Here is a 16249-nt window from a genome sequence, read left to right on the forward strand (position 1 = left end):
GAAGCCCTCGATTGTGGAAACAAAACGAATATCCACTGTCTAATTGTGTCCAAGGACATCCTTCTTTGCTGTGATGTATACCATTATTACCACCACAAAAATACTGACCGGTTATGAAAATCACATGGGCTGTAAGGATTTCAACAAGGAAAAGAAACATCAAAAGTAACAGAAAATGTAAAAGAAAGTCCTAGAGTTTAGTGGCCACTCAAAAGACTAAAAGAACTCTACCCTGCTTAGAGAAGTACAACTTCATTTTTATCACACTGAGAGTAATCAGTGAAGGTACTGCTTGAAAAGTGCACAGTAGAATATTACTATAATCTTGAGAGTTGGAGGCAGATCATTAGTCGCACTCAGTTAACAGTCTCATCAACTACAAGCAAGCCTCATCACCTACAAGCAAAAAACATTTTCTTTACACCGTCTAACATTTCAAATGTATCAACAAAATAGTTGAAATGTGTCATAGCTTTTGAAAGTTCCCTCTTCATTTGATGCCAACCCCTACTCATTTTTTAGGGTTAGAATACCTCTCCCTCAGCTCCAGAGCTTGTTGCACACAAGGCGAAAAAAGCAGCAGCAAATGATACATACAAGAATGCATTAGAATTGTAAAAAAACGAAAATAAATAAATAAATGATATGACTTCATATTCATTGGTGATGCCATCATATTAGTAAATTCCCACTCGCACATGCAATAAGCAACACACTGATGGAAACGCTCCATGTAAGAGATGGCTCCTCATCTTCCTCGAATAGGAAAGCCTGATTAAAACCCACTTCATGATCACACCTTCCACAATCTTTCGTCCAGAAAATAGAGTGCATCTGAACTAGTGGATCAGAAACATTTCTTGGTAATCAAACACATCTTGATAACAAGCATTTTCCACCTCAAGCCATAGCCAGAGGACAGGCCTTAGCCTCCTCCATGTCAATTGCTGACTCTTCTAGTGCTTTTCCCAACTGGTGGTTTCAAACTTTACCTAGAAAGCACAGGGGTCAGTAGAGGCCAATGCAAAAGTAAGCAGCGCCCACTAAGATTCTTAAATACATGAATACGTGCAGGTCGCTACTTTCTACATTTATTTGTTTGACATGCAAAAGTAAGCAGCGCCCACTATGATTTTAGTTCTCAGCCCCAAGAAAAATATTATTCGTCAAAATATGTGAGAGGACACGGTGGGATACCAATGCCTTGGTACCATTTTGCTTGAATCTTCTTTAGGGATTACACCATTGCCTGTTTGCTGCGGATAATTTAAAATGGGAGATGAATGTCGTTAAAACGAAAGGTTGAAAACCCTGCATTCAAAAACATAAAGAAACCAAAATCATGTTCTATGGACAGTGGGCAATGTACAATAGAATATATTTATAGTGGTTTATATGTTCTTCAAAAAAAGGAAGAAAAATTGTACGGATTGTCAGTACAGGAAGCAAAAAGGGTGCATGAAGCTAATTGAAGAGCCATCAATTAATTTCTGAGGGCAAGACATCAGAAAATAGTAATTTCATGCACAAATCCCACAGTAAGAAGAAGGTCATAAGATATTGTATGAATAACCTGTTTCGAATATTGGCCATGCAGCGCTCCAAATATTTGCATTTAGCCATTTACCAGATTGGATTACCCTAAACAAATGAACACTATCATTTTCACAGGAGTCAAGTGTGCTGTTTATTGGACTACCATGTGGTTCAACGACACCTGATTTTCTTTCTTTTGAAGAAAAGAGAGCAAATTCGGAAAATTTTAAGTACCTTAAACTTCTTTTCAACATACCCTCTCAAACCATACCATAGCAAAAGATATTAAGAGAATCAATACGTTAAATATGAAACAACTTTTAATATTACCTAAAAGGGAAGAGAGGAGATGTAATATCTGTGTAAAGTATGCTAAAAGGTAGAAATATATCTAAAAAATACTCATTAACCTCAAGGTGCTGAGTACGTGCAAGATGCAAAGCATTCAAAAGAAAAAAAATCCAATATAGTACATGACACATGACTTACGGATAGAAGATTATACGTCCATGTAAAAAGAAGGCTAAATTTATAACTTACTAATAATAGGTTTGAAATGTCAATAAAACTGACTTTGAATGATTGGTGTTACCAGGATTTTCAAGCTCTCATGCTCCCATCTGCATATTATTTTAATCAAATCCATCAGCATCGAGATTTGTCATCTGCATATTTTTCCTAACTATCTTTATAAAAGAAAATACACTAAAGAAAAGCATGGGATATGATGGATTATATCAACAGTAACATACCAACCAACGGAAGTAAACAACAAAAAAAAGGTGTTCTCTATGCTGAAGGATGTATGAACCGAAGGGAAATCCGTAAAATAGTAAACAAACTAAATGGAAGTAAAGAACAAAAGCAAATGAAAAAATCTTTCCCAAAAAGGTACATAGAGACCTCAATATTTCCAACAAAAAAAGTAGCCAATCTCAGATTGCCCTACAGTTATAACACTTTCTCTTTTCTGCAACGCAAAAGTAGCTTTCGTCTGTAATTTTTTTGCTTACCTGCCCTTGGAAACAGTTTGACTTTTTTCTACCTCTTCCAGCTCTAGGTGGATTTAGACTAAAGAGTAGTTAGGCTTTTCATTTTTCCTTTTACATAGTTTTCTTCTTTTTAAGAAAGCTTGTTGCCATTAGTAGAATATTTGCATATATTTAATCCACATTACAATATGGTATATAATAATAGGAAAACACTTCCAACATGGGAATCCGTTTGGCAAATAAAGACAAAGTGAAATTGACCAAGTTTCTAGAGGTATTGAACTTGTTTCTCCTCTCCCAACAGACAGAAGGTGTAACCATCAGCCTGTGGATTTCTTGAGTTCACACTAAGGAATAATAATGTTCTGAGGTACACACATATCAGCCCTCTGGCCTGGGATAAACCATTCCTTTATTGATCCCCGTCAGAGGTAGACTCACAATATTTATTTATTTAGACCCACAGGAGGCCCAAACCTTTCCAGGGAAATGACGAGAAATTGGAAAATTAAAATTTTTTAGGACCCTAAAGTTTCCCACCCAAAATGATTAGCTTGGTTGACCATTTCCTGGAATTATATTGGGTTCAGAAAGTACTTTGAATCCATAGTCAATTGAAATTTCAGCATGGATATTAAAGAGAAATGATATATAAGGGTAACAAACCCATAAAAAGAGACTCATTTTATATTGAGTTCAGTGGATACAGAAATGATATCTCTTTATGCTACACAGATTTCTTACTTAGGAACCAGAAATTTCATAATACACTAAGGGCCTGTTTGGATACCTCATATTTTGTATTTGGATTTGGAATTGAGTTTTGAATACAAAATGAATAGATCCGCCAGCTCATGTTGAGGTTGACGGAGATGGAAAAGGGTACTTCCTACTGGAGGGGAGAGGTTGAGGAGCAAAGAGGGTGAAGGAAACTGCCACATCTGTGGATTTCCAATTACTTATTTCCACAGCATATTTGGAAATCTGATTTTTTTCACCGTCAGTCGCTGATTTGGAAATCCAAGGATTTGATCCGGATCCAAATCACAACTCAAAAAGGGCTGCAAATGTGAGAAATCCAAATCAAAATCTTCTCGGCATCCAAATGGGCCCTAATTGAAAATGAACAAATGCGTAAAGCTAAGAATATGCTTGAACTGATTCCCTCTTACTCATGGTAAAAATGATGTGACTTTAGACTAATTCTAGCTCCTCACTTCCCAAAGCCATCCTTCAATCTTTAAAGCCTTTGGCCACAACTTTTATAGTTTTGTTGTTCCAACTTCTAACAATATAATATGCATTCTCAGTTAGTAAGCAGGATTGCTTAGGAACCATACTGATCACCTTTGAACAACCTACTTCTGTATGCATCCCCCACCTAGCTATGAAGCCTCCCAATGTACCTAATTGTATATGACACCTTTTTTCGATCAATTCAACAGTTCACATCTTAAAAAGTTGTTGTAACTTTCTTTGCTTTAAGCATAGATCTATATATTCATTTGACTGGACTATCATTCGAGCCTTTTCCCTATAAATGCCGAAATAATTGAAATGACAGCATAGTAGTAAAACCAGTGATTTAGAAAAATATTGGTAAATTCGCATGAAGCTGAGGTTTAATTACACAAAAGACAAAATAGGGGCATTGCTGTAATATGCATACAATACCAATTATAGTGCCCAAAGAACACTCAAAATAGCTGAAATCAATTGTTAAAGGAAAAAGTACTGCCCGTTAAATACTTTATGATCACAAAGGGGATGTAATTTCACTTCTTTCTGAAAATTAGTAAAAAATAGAGGAGGGGAAAATTCAGTATACCGAAAAAGAAGTCATGAAACTGCATAGAAGAATAGCCATGATATCTTCGCCCTAAACTTCGAAACCCATAGTAATTAAGTTTTTCATTGCTAGAAGATCGTTGGCAGGTTAGCTGTCCTTGTAACAAAGCAAGTATATATGGAGAAAATTGTGAAGGTCATCACCATTATATGAAAGGGCAAACACCACAATCTTTTACAATGCTGACAAAGTATAAAATCAGACCCACAGATGAATAATTATAAGAAGTAAGGCGGTATCCTGGCAGAAAACTTTTAGCTTGAGAAGATATAGGATTGAATGCAATACTTTAATAAATGAAACCTTTTTGCTATTATATTATATCTTACTCTAGATATTAATATATGTAAGATGTATTAAAAGCATGAGAGTAGGGATGTTTAAAAATGCCCAGTTATTTCTCTTAGGTAAAAGAAAATGAATGACGGAAGCATAGGGAGAAAAAGAATCATAACTTAACACTCATGCTTTTGTACAATTGGGTAGAGTTGTGTGCACTAATCACACAGCCTAAAAAAACCACCAACTAAAAACACCCCATTATTTCTTGTAGATAAGAAAAAATTAAAGAAGTACATAGATAAAATGAGTGTAATAAATTGCTCAACTTTTTAACAGGTAGGCCCCAATCACAAGTGTATTAACACATGCAGAACTTAACTATTATATTGTTTTAGAAATCATTAAAACTGTAGATAAAAAAGGAAGCAAACCCTAAGTCATTAAAACCTTTAGTAAAAGAAGGAAGGGAAAAATGAATCAGAGAATCATACATTCTACTCTTGGTTGTTCACAGCGGATCGAGTTGTCTTCCTTGATTGCTAATGTCCCTGTTAATATTTGGAATAGGAAAATAGAGAATGAGAAATTGTTTTTGGCAAATCGGTAGAAAACATTGGAGTCATTAACTACAAGTAACAAATAAAAACTTCCCCTGGAAGCCTGCAACAAAGAAGAGAAAGGGCGTCTGCGAAAAAACAAATCAATGGAAACCCTAAGCCGCACACTTGCAAAGAATTTAAAAACAAAACATACCATTTCTTTCAATATTTGGAACCCAAGGCCAATAGGAAGAACAACCTCATAGAAATACCATTTCCTAAAGAAGAACAGCGACATGTGGTGATATTTCGACAATACGTGGTGTCCATTTGACGAGAGAAGATCAACAAGTGTCTGCTGGGGATGAAGAGCAGCCGCCATTGGTAGAGGAGGCGGTGATAAAGACGTGTGAGGAGAGGAGCAGGCGCTCAGGTTGGTAGAGGAAACGGTGGCTTCTTGGATGCTTCTACAAGGGTATTTAGAAGATGAAAAGACCGAAATGGGCTGACTAACCGATGAACAGGATTTATTTATATGGAAGAAGCGAGAAATCTAAGGCATTGGGAGGCAGGACACATGCAGAAATCTGAGAGAAGATGGTTGACGAACTTTCACTGGTTTAGGCTTTTAGAATAGTAAGGATTATGAGAACCCATTGTTAGTCTCAAACCGGTTTTTGGACTCAAAATTATATATACATTTTAAGTAAAATAATCGGTTTGGGACTCACAATTGGTTCTCATAATCTTAAACGAAATGGGCCTTAAACAAACACGGCCTTACTGTTCGTTTAAGATTATGACAACCAATTGTGAGTCGAAAACCAATTAGTGGACTCAAAATTACGTTTAATTTTGAGTCCAATAATTGGTTTTAGACTCGCAATAGGTTATCGTAATCTTAAACGAACGGGCCTTAGTATTTTCAGTGTTGGTCACAGACCTGATCAAGTGTTGTAATAAAACACTACTTATCACAAGAAGAAAAAAAGGCTAAGGCCAGTTTGTTTTGGTTTTTGAGAGCCAATTATGAGTCCCAAATTGATCATAGGACTCAAATTTTTGGACTCAAAATCCAAAACAAACAAGGCCTAAATATATAGTGCCACTTAGGCCCTGTTCATTTTAGATTGTGACAACCGATTGTGTTTCCAAAACTAATTATTGCACTTGCTCGATTTCTGTGTTGACAACCGATTGTGAGTCCAATAATCAGTTTTGGACTCACATACCACACTCATAATCATTTGTCAAAATCTAAAATGAACATGGCCTTAGGCTACTTGTTGGGCCCACACGCATAGACATGTTCCATTGATTCAGCCAGCAACCACTATTCTGGCTCATTGCGGTAGACGCTCCGCCTTGATATGGTCATTCTAGCCCCGTGATCATTTAAGGCCCTATTTGTTTTGGGATTTGAGAATCGATTCTATGTCCAAAATTGATTACTAGACACAAATTTACAGTTTGGTCATGTTTGTTTTAGATTTTGAGAATCGATTTTGAGTGCAATACTAATTATTGGACTTGTCGGGGGTAAAATCGGACCGCCGACAGCAGCATGACACATGGCAGAGGGCCTGTGAAATCGGAAGGAGCCAAGCTGCCTCATGGCTTCGATCGAGAAAAGGACATTACATGCTGTGCGTAAAATCGGACCACCAACAGCAGCATGACACATTGCAGAGGGCCTGCGAAAAACCCAAAGGAGCCAAGTCACCTCATGGCTTCAACTAAGACAAGGATATTACATGTTGGGAGTAAAATAGGACAGCCGACAGCAGCATAGCATGTGGCAGAAGTTCCAAGAAAATCTGAAGGAGCCAAGCCGCCTTACAGCTTCGACCGAGACAAGAATACTCAATCAGCCGAGAGCCAAGCACTGTCGACTGCCCCATTTTGCGGAGTCAAGGAGAAGAGCCTTCGATCGAGAGGAGCCTCAGAGCCCGAGAGCCCCATCCAAGTGCCACCTCGCTGCACAACCATTGCCTTGGCCGGCAGGAGAGCCCTTGGTCGTTCGACAACCGATGGTCCATACCAAGTGCCGCCTTGTGACAAGAAATAGGAACAGATTTGGCCAAGGTTTTAGGGCTCCTATTTGAGTGAGAGCATTCGGTGACCATACAACGCCTTGTCACCTACCAGTTTGCTTGGTCACTACTCCATTGGATCTACCAGGTCACATCATCTGATAACTAACTATTGGATTGACTCCACCTAGAGCCATAGAAGATCCTATCTTCTGCCAACTGCCGAAAGGTCATATCAGGTTGGTGTACGTCCCAACCTGATATACTCAGGTGTGCACACCCAGGAGCCATTCTCCTCTCCATGTTCGGTTCTCCTTGTGTTGTCTCCATCTGATTTGACTCTTGAGTGTCGAAGGGTTCCCTCGGAGTCCAGCTTCGGGGATCCTTAACCTTTTGTGTGTGAGTAGAGGTCGCAAGCCTAGCATACTACTTTTTCATTGAGGCTCCGTTCACTTGTTTTCCCGGGAAAGGAAAAGAAAAGGTTTCCCGCGCCTGTTCATTTGCGCAGGAAATCCCTAGAAACTGTGCAGGAGAAGGTTTCCCACGCGTGTTCGCTTGCCAATTAAACATTGGTGGGAAATTGTGGACCCCGATCCGGAGGAGGCGGCGAGGAAAACTAGTCCCCGTCGGTTCATTGGATCTCCACATGAAGGTGAGCTCTACCAAGGAACTCTCAAAATGGTGCCACCCTCTTAGCATAGCACGAGTGACGATAAATGAGATACCTCTTGATCCAAGGATAAATCCGCAAACCAAGACATACCTAAAATAGCTCAGAGTCGTCATTCATGGATATGCCATGGGACTCGCCGATGTGACACATGACATCTTTGTATCCGAGGTAAATGATGTCGATGATATCTCTCATGAATTTTCTAATGATGAACTATTAATCGCTTGTGAAAAACTTCATGAAAATTTGGATTTACAGCTTGCCAAAAACAAAACAGTGAAAAATCCTTGCATGATATAACTAGGGATTTTTGGTTCTTGAAAAAGGAATTTGATTTGCAAACCAATACAAGTGAAAAAATGATTTTGGAAAACAAGGCTTTGAATAGACAAATTAATTTTTGAAAACAAAAGCTTGAAAGAGGAAAATGATAAACTTGTTTTGAAATGTAAAGAACTTGATTTAACATTTAGAAAATTCTCATGTGGCAAAAATAAACTAGATGAAATTCTTGAAAATAAGCTTGTCTCTCTAAAAAAAAATTGGTCTTGGATACCAACTCTTTTCTAAAGGAGAAGCCTCAGTCAAGAATAAGTTTATAATGAATTCTTCCCACATGCATGCTAACACTAGTGCTTTTATTCATACTTGTCACTATTGTGGTAGAATAGGACACTTAAGGTTTGCATGCAATGTTAAGAAATCAAAAGCATCTAAATTTATTTGGGTTAGAAAAGATGAGCTTTATGATGTTGCTAACCTTGAAGGACCCAAGAAAAAGTGGGTACCTAAAACTTCAACATGAGCTTTGGTTCTTATAGGTGTGCTTGAAAGGAAAACCCTCAAAGGACAAGTGGTTCTTGGATAACCGTTGCTCAAGGCTCATAACGGGAGACGTAACCAAGTTTGCCTTCGTCACCATGAGCCATCAAGGAAATGTCACCTTTGGAGATGATAGAAGAAGCAAAATTATCGGTGAAGGTACCATTAAAATTAAGGACATTAAAGTTGAACATGTTTTGCTTGTTGATGGTTTTTCATTTAATTTGATAAGCATTAGTCAACTATGCGATCTTGATTACAAAGTTCCTTTTGAAAAAGATAGATGTAAGATTTTGAATGCTAAGAATAATGAAGTTGAATTTGTTGCATATAGAGATGGTAATATGTATTCATTAGCATTAGAAGACCTTGAGAATCAAAACATCCAATGTCTCTCCGTCATGGATGATAACCCTTGGTTATGGCATAGGAGACTTGGTCATGCTCATATGGATTTGATTTCAAGATTGTCTTCTAAGAATCTTGTGAGAGAGTTACCTAAACTCAAGTATGTTAGAGATAAAGTTTGTAGTGATTGCATTTATGGGAAACATGCTAAAGACTCTTTTAAACCCATAAGTGTATTATTGACCTCTTGTCCACTACAACTCCTTCACATGGACCTATTTGGTCCCATGAAGACTCGTAGTAGAGGAGGAAGTAGATATGTATATTTGATTGTTGATGACTACTCTAGGTTTACTTGGGTGTTGTTTTTAACTAGTAAAGATGAAACCTTCAAGAAATTTGTTAACTTGTGCAAGAGAATTCAAAATGAATAAGGGGTCTTCATAAATGAAATTAGAAGTGATCATGGAACCGAGTTTGAGAATATTGAGTTTGATACCTTTTGTAATGAAAATGGAATCCAGCGCAATTTCTCGGCTCCTAGAACTCCCCAATAAAATGGGGTAGTTGAAAGGAAAAATAGATCACTTATTGAAATGGTTAGAACCATGTTAAATGAGCACAATGTTCCAAGAAACTTTTGGGAGGAAGTTGTTCACACGGCTTGCTATATTTTAAATAGAGTGCTCATTAGATCTTATCTTAACAAAACACCTTATGAACTATGGAGTAGAACACCCCCCAAAGTTAGCTATTTCAAAGTGTTTGGTTGTAAATATTTTATTTTAAACATGAAAGACACCTTGCACAAGTTTGATTCAAAATTCAATGAAGGTATCTTCTTAGGCTATTCAACTCATAGTAAAGCTTATAGAGTCCATAACAAAAGAACTCAAATTGTTGAAGAATCAGTGCATGTCAAATTTGATGAGTCATTTGAACCTCCTAAAGTCATTGATGAAGATGATGATGGTGCCAATCTTCTAGAGCCTCCTAGTCAAGTAGAGCCCCTTGTTCAACCCTTAGAAAATATTGATTTAGAAGGTCAACCTATATAAGAGGTTGAAATAGAAGGTCCTCCCAAACATAGTAGAATCATGTCTAGTCACCCTTCTACTCAAATAATAGGTGAAACCTCACAAGGAGTCGAGACAAGATCTTACTATAAGAATGTTTGTGCCAACATGGCATTTATCTCCCAAATAGAACCCAAGTCCATAAAAGAAGCCGAAAAGGATGAATTTTGGATGGTTGCTATGCAAGAGGAACTAAATAAATTTGAAAGAAATAAAGTATGGAGGTTAGTTCATAGGGCTAGTGATCACCCGGTTATTAGGACTAGATGGGTGTTTAGAAACAAACTCGATAAGCAAGGAGATATTCAACGGAATGAAGCTAGATTAGTAGCCCAAGGTTACAACCAAGAGGAAGGTATCGATTATGATGAGACCTTTGCTCCGGTTGCTAGATTGGAAGCCATAAGGATGCTACTTGCATTTGTATGCCATAAAAACTTTAAGTTGTATCAAATGGATGTGAATAGTGTATTCCTAAATGGGTATATTATTGAGAAAGTTTATGTTGAACAACCTCCTGGTTTTGAGGATTTTAAATACCCTAATCACGTAAATAAGTTGGACAAAGCCTTGTATGGTTTCAAACAAGCTCCTAGAGCTTGGTATGAGAGGCTTAGCTCATTCCTATTAGAAAGTGGCTTTCAAATGGGCAAGGTTGACAAAACCTTGTTCATTAGAAGAAAGGAAAATATATGCTTATTGTTCAAATCTATGTGGATGATACAATATTTAGTGCTACTAATGATAAGATGTGTGAAGAATTTGCACAATCCATGCAAAAAGAGTTTGAAATGAGTATGATAAGAGAGCTTACCTATTTCCTATGACTTCAAATCAAACAATATAAAAACAAAATTTTCATCAATCAAGAGAAGTATACTAGGGAACTCCTTAAGAAATTTGGCATGGATAGCTCACAAATCAAGCCAACTCCTATGAGCACTTCCATCAAATTGGAAAAGGATGACATTGGCAAACCGGTTGATGAGAAGAAGTTTAGAGGAATGATAGGTAGCCTATTATATTTGACCGCTAGTCGGCCGGATATAATGTTTAGTGTATGCATTTGTGCTAGCTTCCAATCAGCTCCTAAAGAGTCTCATTTGAGTGCCGTTAAGAGGATATTCAAATATCTCAAAGGAACTCCCTCTCTAGGTTTATGGTATGAAAGATTGAATGAATTCAACTTAGTCGGATATTCGGATGCCGACTTTGCCGGTTGTAGAATTGATAGAAAAAGCACAAGTTGCACATGTCAATTCCTCGGTAGATCTCTAGTGTCTTGGTTTAGCAAAAAATAAAACTCCGTAGCCTTGTCTACTACCGAAGCCGAATACATTGCGACCGGAGCTTGTTGTGCACAAATCCTATGGATGAAAAACACCCTCATGGACTACAATCTTGAATTTAGCAATGTTCCAATCCATTGTGATAATACAAGTGCAATTAACTTCACAAAGAATCCAATTCAACATTCTAGAACCAAGCACATAGAAGTAAGGCATCATTTTCTAAGGGATCATTCTTGAAAAAGGGATATATCCATCCAGTATATCCATACCAATGAATAATTGAGGGATATTGTTTGTAATATTAAATAACCGCAAGTGCACGGATCGCGTGTAGTCACAGGTCGAACTCAGGGAAGAAAAATCTAGTTGTCAATCCTATTCTTGTACCGATTATAATGCTAGCTATGATATAATGTTGCCTGGAATGGACTCAGGATTTCCGTGGACTTGACCTCGGAGCCAACACTATATATAAGCGTGTATTCTAATCAATCTAAGAATCAAATTTAACTAAGATCTTTTTTATTTAAAATCGAAATTTAGGCAAAGTGTACCAAGGTTCTAATGATATCTTTTAACTACTTATCTAATTTAATTAGAAAGCCAAAATTCTAAGGGCCTAAGTTAATTAGAAAATTGCGAAAGTAATTTGAAATAGTGTAAAAACCTTAATTCAAAATAAAAGATTACTTAGGGTTAGAATCCACCATGGGTTTGGATTAAATTGATTAATTAAAACAACTCTTGAATTGGGTTGAAAATTCGATTAACTAGTCAATAAGGAATAAGATCAAAGGGATGTCATTCCTTATAAGTAATTAATCAAATCCACTCTCCAATTTACATTGATTATATAGAACTTTATATTTGTTAATCAACAATCATTCATACGAAAGGGGAAAGCCAATGGCATGAATGATTAGGATTTTCCAAACACAAAATCCTACACAATTTTTCAATTGAGTAGATTGATTTAATTATAAATATTTCTCCTTCCCCATGGCTTCAACTAAACCCTAAGTAAATAGGATTTAGTTATTCATGAAGAAAGGAAGAAAAACAAAAATAAAAGAGATAGATGGGAGAAAGAGTGCCATATATAATTACTTGAAAAGAAAACTAAAAGAAAAATAAACTCTCCACTAATTTGAATTGAAACAAAAGTACATCAACTTGAACTTGAAAATAAATAACAAAAATAGAAAGAACTTATTCTTTTTCTCCTCCAATCTTTGGTTGAATCTTCCTCCTTCAAGCTTTAATGTCACCTTGAGTTTGAATCGTGGATGATGATGCCTTTGATTAAGAGTTGAAAAGAATTTGAAAATAAGCAAGAGAGAACAAGAAAACCTAAAAGAAAGAGCTTGAGAGTGGTAGAGAGAAGAGAGAATAAGTAAAAGGATAGATAGAGAGCAAGAGTGTAGAGAGGAAAAAATAATGTCTTCTTCTTCTCCAATATGTAGCTTTCTTTCCCCTTCTATTTTCATCTCCAAGAAAAGACACAATCTTGGCATCTTTTTGTATTCTTGGCAACCTCACCTGTCTTTGATAATTTTAGAAACTTCACTATTTGTTTGTAATGACAAACTTCTTCTTTTCTTCTTCACAATTTCAGCAACTTAGTACCTTTTGTTGCTAATTTCAAGTTGACTTTTCTCTTGCCTTACGTGGGAATTGGGTAGCTTTCTTTGAAACAAGGCAAAATAGCTTGCATATATGACAAAAGAGAAGGGAAAGTGCAAGTGGGTCCCACATATGCATGTATAGTATATTTTGCATGGCAACATACTATTGTACTCACCCAAAAATGTGGGCTAAATTGTTTTGCATGGATTTTGAAAACTTGGCAAGATGCTAAAATGGTAGATTTGATGAGGTGTTGTTTAAGAAAATTGCCTTCTTTTTATTTCCAATGGCAGACATAGAGGCTAAATTTCTGAGAGACAAAGCAAGTTTCCAAACGTGGCTTTTGTTATATCCATACTCCCTCATTTTGATACAAGCACTCCATCCTATTATTAACAAGTTTCTGTATGGAGTAGGCTGGGAATTGCAAGAATCCTTAAAAAAAATTAGTAACATGGGCCCACCTGCTAGTTGGAATACTTGCCATATCAAGTAAATGATTCACCTTACTCACACGTGAGACCCACCATAGGAAGAGCTACAAAAAAAAACATCTTCTTTTCTCTTGTCTTGAATTAGATAGATCTGGACCGTTTATCATTGGATGGCAACCATGCAAATTAAGATAATGAAGGGAGATCCCAACCATGTTTCACTAGTTGCACAATTCCATTTTGTCTTTTCCTTGGTGGGACTCAACACAACATCCGAACCATGCCTCTCAAATGAATGGGTTGGATCGATCAAAAGTGGGACCCACAAAGTGGTAGCTTAATAATGAGGACGAGCCTACAGAAGGATGATCCTAGCTTTCTTTTTTGGATGAAAGATAATCGGCTGGAGAGGGAGCCCATGTAACTGCACTCTAACATGCAATCATCCATCTGTGAATGACGACAAAATCTGTTTACAAGTGAGCCCACGAACAAAGACAAAATCTGCCAAAATGTTAGCCTTTGTAAAAGTAGAAATTTTGGGGCTGCAATTATCAATAGAGAACGCTGAAATATCAAATGGATGGTTCGGATCATCCATTTGATGTAGCTGTTACAATCCTACACAAATGTGCGCCCACTTCATTGGGTTGATCAAAACCATTCATTTAATGGGCATTGATGACTCAAGTGTCCCCTCTAAATCATTTCCATAGCTAATCCAAACCATCCATTTCAATGGGCTATGATGTTTACGCCCCCTTTTTACCATTGATACACTTACACTAGGTGTCCCTTGTAATAAAAAGGGGTGTAAAATTGCAGAGCCCACTTTATAGAATAATCTAACCGTTCACTTGATTGGCCAAAGCGTAAATTATAAATCCACTTCTAAATTTTCGACCAACCCGACGCCCTTTTTAGCTTTTTAGCTCCATTTTCTCGAAACTCCTGTAAATAACCCTAAAACATAAGAAACAATAAAAAATATTAGTAGCACAACTTTAAAGGATAAAAATATGCATGTTTCTTACCACTACCATTCACACATAAATGTGTTCATCAAATTCCCCCATACTTGAGTTTTGCTTGTCCTCAAGCAATCAAGAAGGAAAAGAAAACTAAAACTAAGCTAAAAACATAAACAAGGCAAAAACTAAAAACGATGAAAAGAAAAAGACATAACCTACTTTCGTAGGAATCACGATTGCACTTAGCACGTGTAACAAGCCTTTAAACCCCTAGGTTACCCTAGTGGACGAGTTTTGTCTCGTGAGTGTTTGCAGTGAATATACACACAAAATTCTAAAAATAAACTTTTCTTTACAAATCTCACTATAGAATAAAGCCAAAAATTTCTAATCCTTTTTTTTTCTTTGATAAATTACTCAAAATAGAAAAACAAGAATACCCTCATACTTAAACTTTGCATCCTATCCTAAGTTGGAAAAATTAGAAAAATATTTTAAGTAAGGAATCTTCGTTTTGAATTTTTCCTACTCTTCTCCCTTAAATTTGCTTCTAATGTAATCGTACCATAAAAGGAATTTGATTCGGAAACTTCGTAGAAAACTTACAAATTTATATGGTCCACCATACTTTCCAATTTTCCCATAGTTTCTAAGAATAGAACTCACTTTTGTAATCCTCTACTGCTTTTGGCGTGAATGACATGCAGGGCATTTTCACCGTTTGAGACGAATTTGGGGGAATATTCCCCCCAATTTGGTCATTTTCACCGTTTTGCCCCCGTTTTACTCACATTTCGTCCTCGGATTCCACCAATCTTTCAATTATGGATCAAGTCAACTCTCTGGGCAGTCCTCAGATCTTTCAAATGTGCTTATTCAGAATATATTCAGCAGATTCAGGCCTCCCGTACCCCTGAATAAATCTAGGATTCACTCATCCTTCTTTGCAAAGTACGCATAGGGCATCCATTTGGCATCAATCGCCTCTTAAACCTTTGCTTTGGGATTCTGGAATCCTTGGAGACAATCCAGAGCATCCTAAATCATCCCTGACGAAGTCCAAACACTCCTAACGAGTCTCGCACCGTGTCAAATTCAATCTGGGACACGTGAACGTCTCGTTTTCTCCCTAGCTGAGTATGCCGAGTCTGCTCACTATTGAAAGAATTCTAAGGCAATTTTATGCCACTCACAACCTCCCCAACGGAGCAATCCTCCTCAGCAGTAGAGTCAAAGTTCTACGTCAGGACATCTCTGACTCAGATGATCAATCAATCCCCTGCGAAGTCAAGGAATGCAAAAAACTTTTAAATCACAATCCGTTTAGCAACGTGTTCACCAAAACTTGGTTGAACAAGATTGTGGGACCCAATCCCTAGAGAGGGGCGCGACCCGCCTCTCTTGGTCTCTTTTACCCACACAAGTGGCGTGTGTTTTTCCATTATTGATATGAATCATCTTTTCCGTGAACTTGGGATCCCTAAAGAAATCTGAATTTCACGCAAAAAGAGAATGACCAGAGTCGCCACCTAAGCAAGCGGCCTAGGACCCATAAGTGACACTGCAATGTTCTACGATCCTAAAAGTCTAGATCTGTTACCTAATTACGAGAATGGAAGGTGTTAGGCATCATTCTCGCCCGGTAATCCGCTCTTCAATTCCAAAGATTAACTTTCTTAAATTTCTTTTAAAATGCTCATTAAACTCCCTTGTTGTGATCTATTGGACATGCACCATAAATGATCTAATTTCAATGTAGTTCCTAGATGCATCTTT

General features: G+C 37.2%; 1 long non-coding RNA gene across 3 annotated transcripts; it reads right to left on the reverse strand.

Moving 5' to 3' along the window:
• Positions 1–612: 612 nt before the first annotated feature.
• Positions 613–5502, reverse strand: LOC143856343 (uncharacterized). 3 transcript variants are annotated; one of them, XR_013238166.1, is made up of 5 exons: positions 5413–5487; positions 5151–5207; positions 2077–2156; positions 1198–1311; positions 613–992 (listed from the first exon to the last, which is right to left on the reverse strand). It is a non-coding gene; the product is annotated as an uncharacterized LOC143856343 (long non-coding RNA). The 3 variants fall into 3 exon arrangements; XR_013238167.1 differs by having other exon boundaries at positions 613–1311; positions 2129–2156; positions 5413–5502; XR_013238165.1 differs by having other exon boundaries at positions 613–1311; positions 5413–5494.
• Positions 5503–16249: the final 10747 nt, after the last annotated feature.

Source organism: Tasmannia lanceolata, unplaced genomic scaffold, assembly GCF_043159265.1.
Source record: "Tasmannia lanceolata isolate RefF3 unplaced genomic scaffold, GAP_Taslan_0.1 ptg000023l, whole genome shotgun sequence".
Lineage (NCBI taxonomy): Eukaryota > Viridiplantae > Streptophyta > Magnoliopsida > Canellales > Winteraceae > Tasmannia > Tasmannia lanceolata.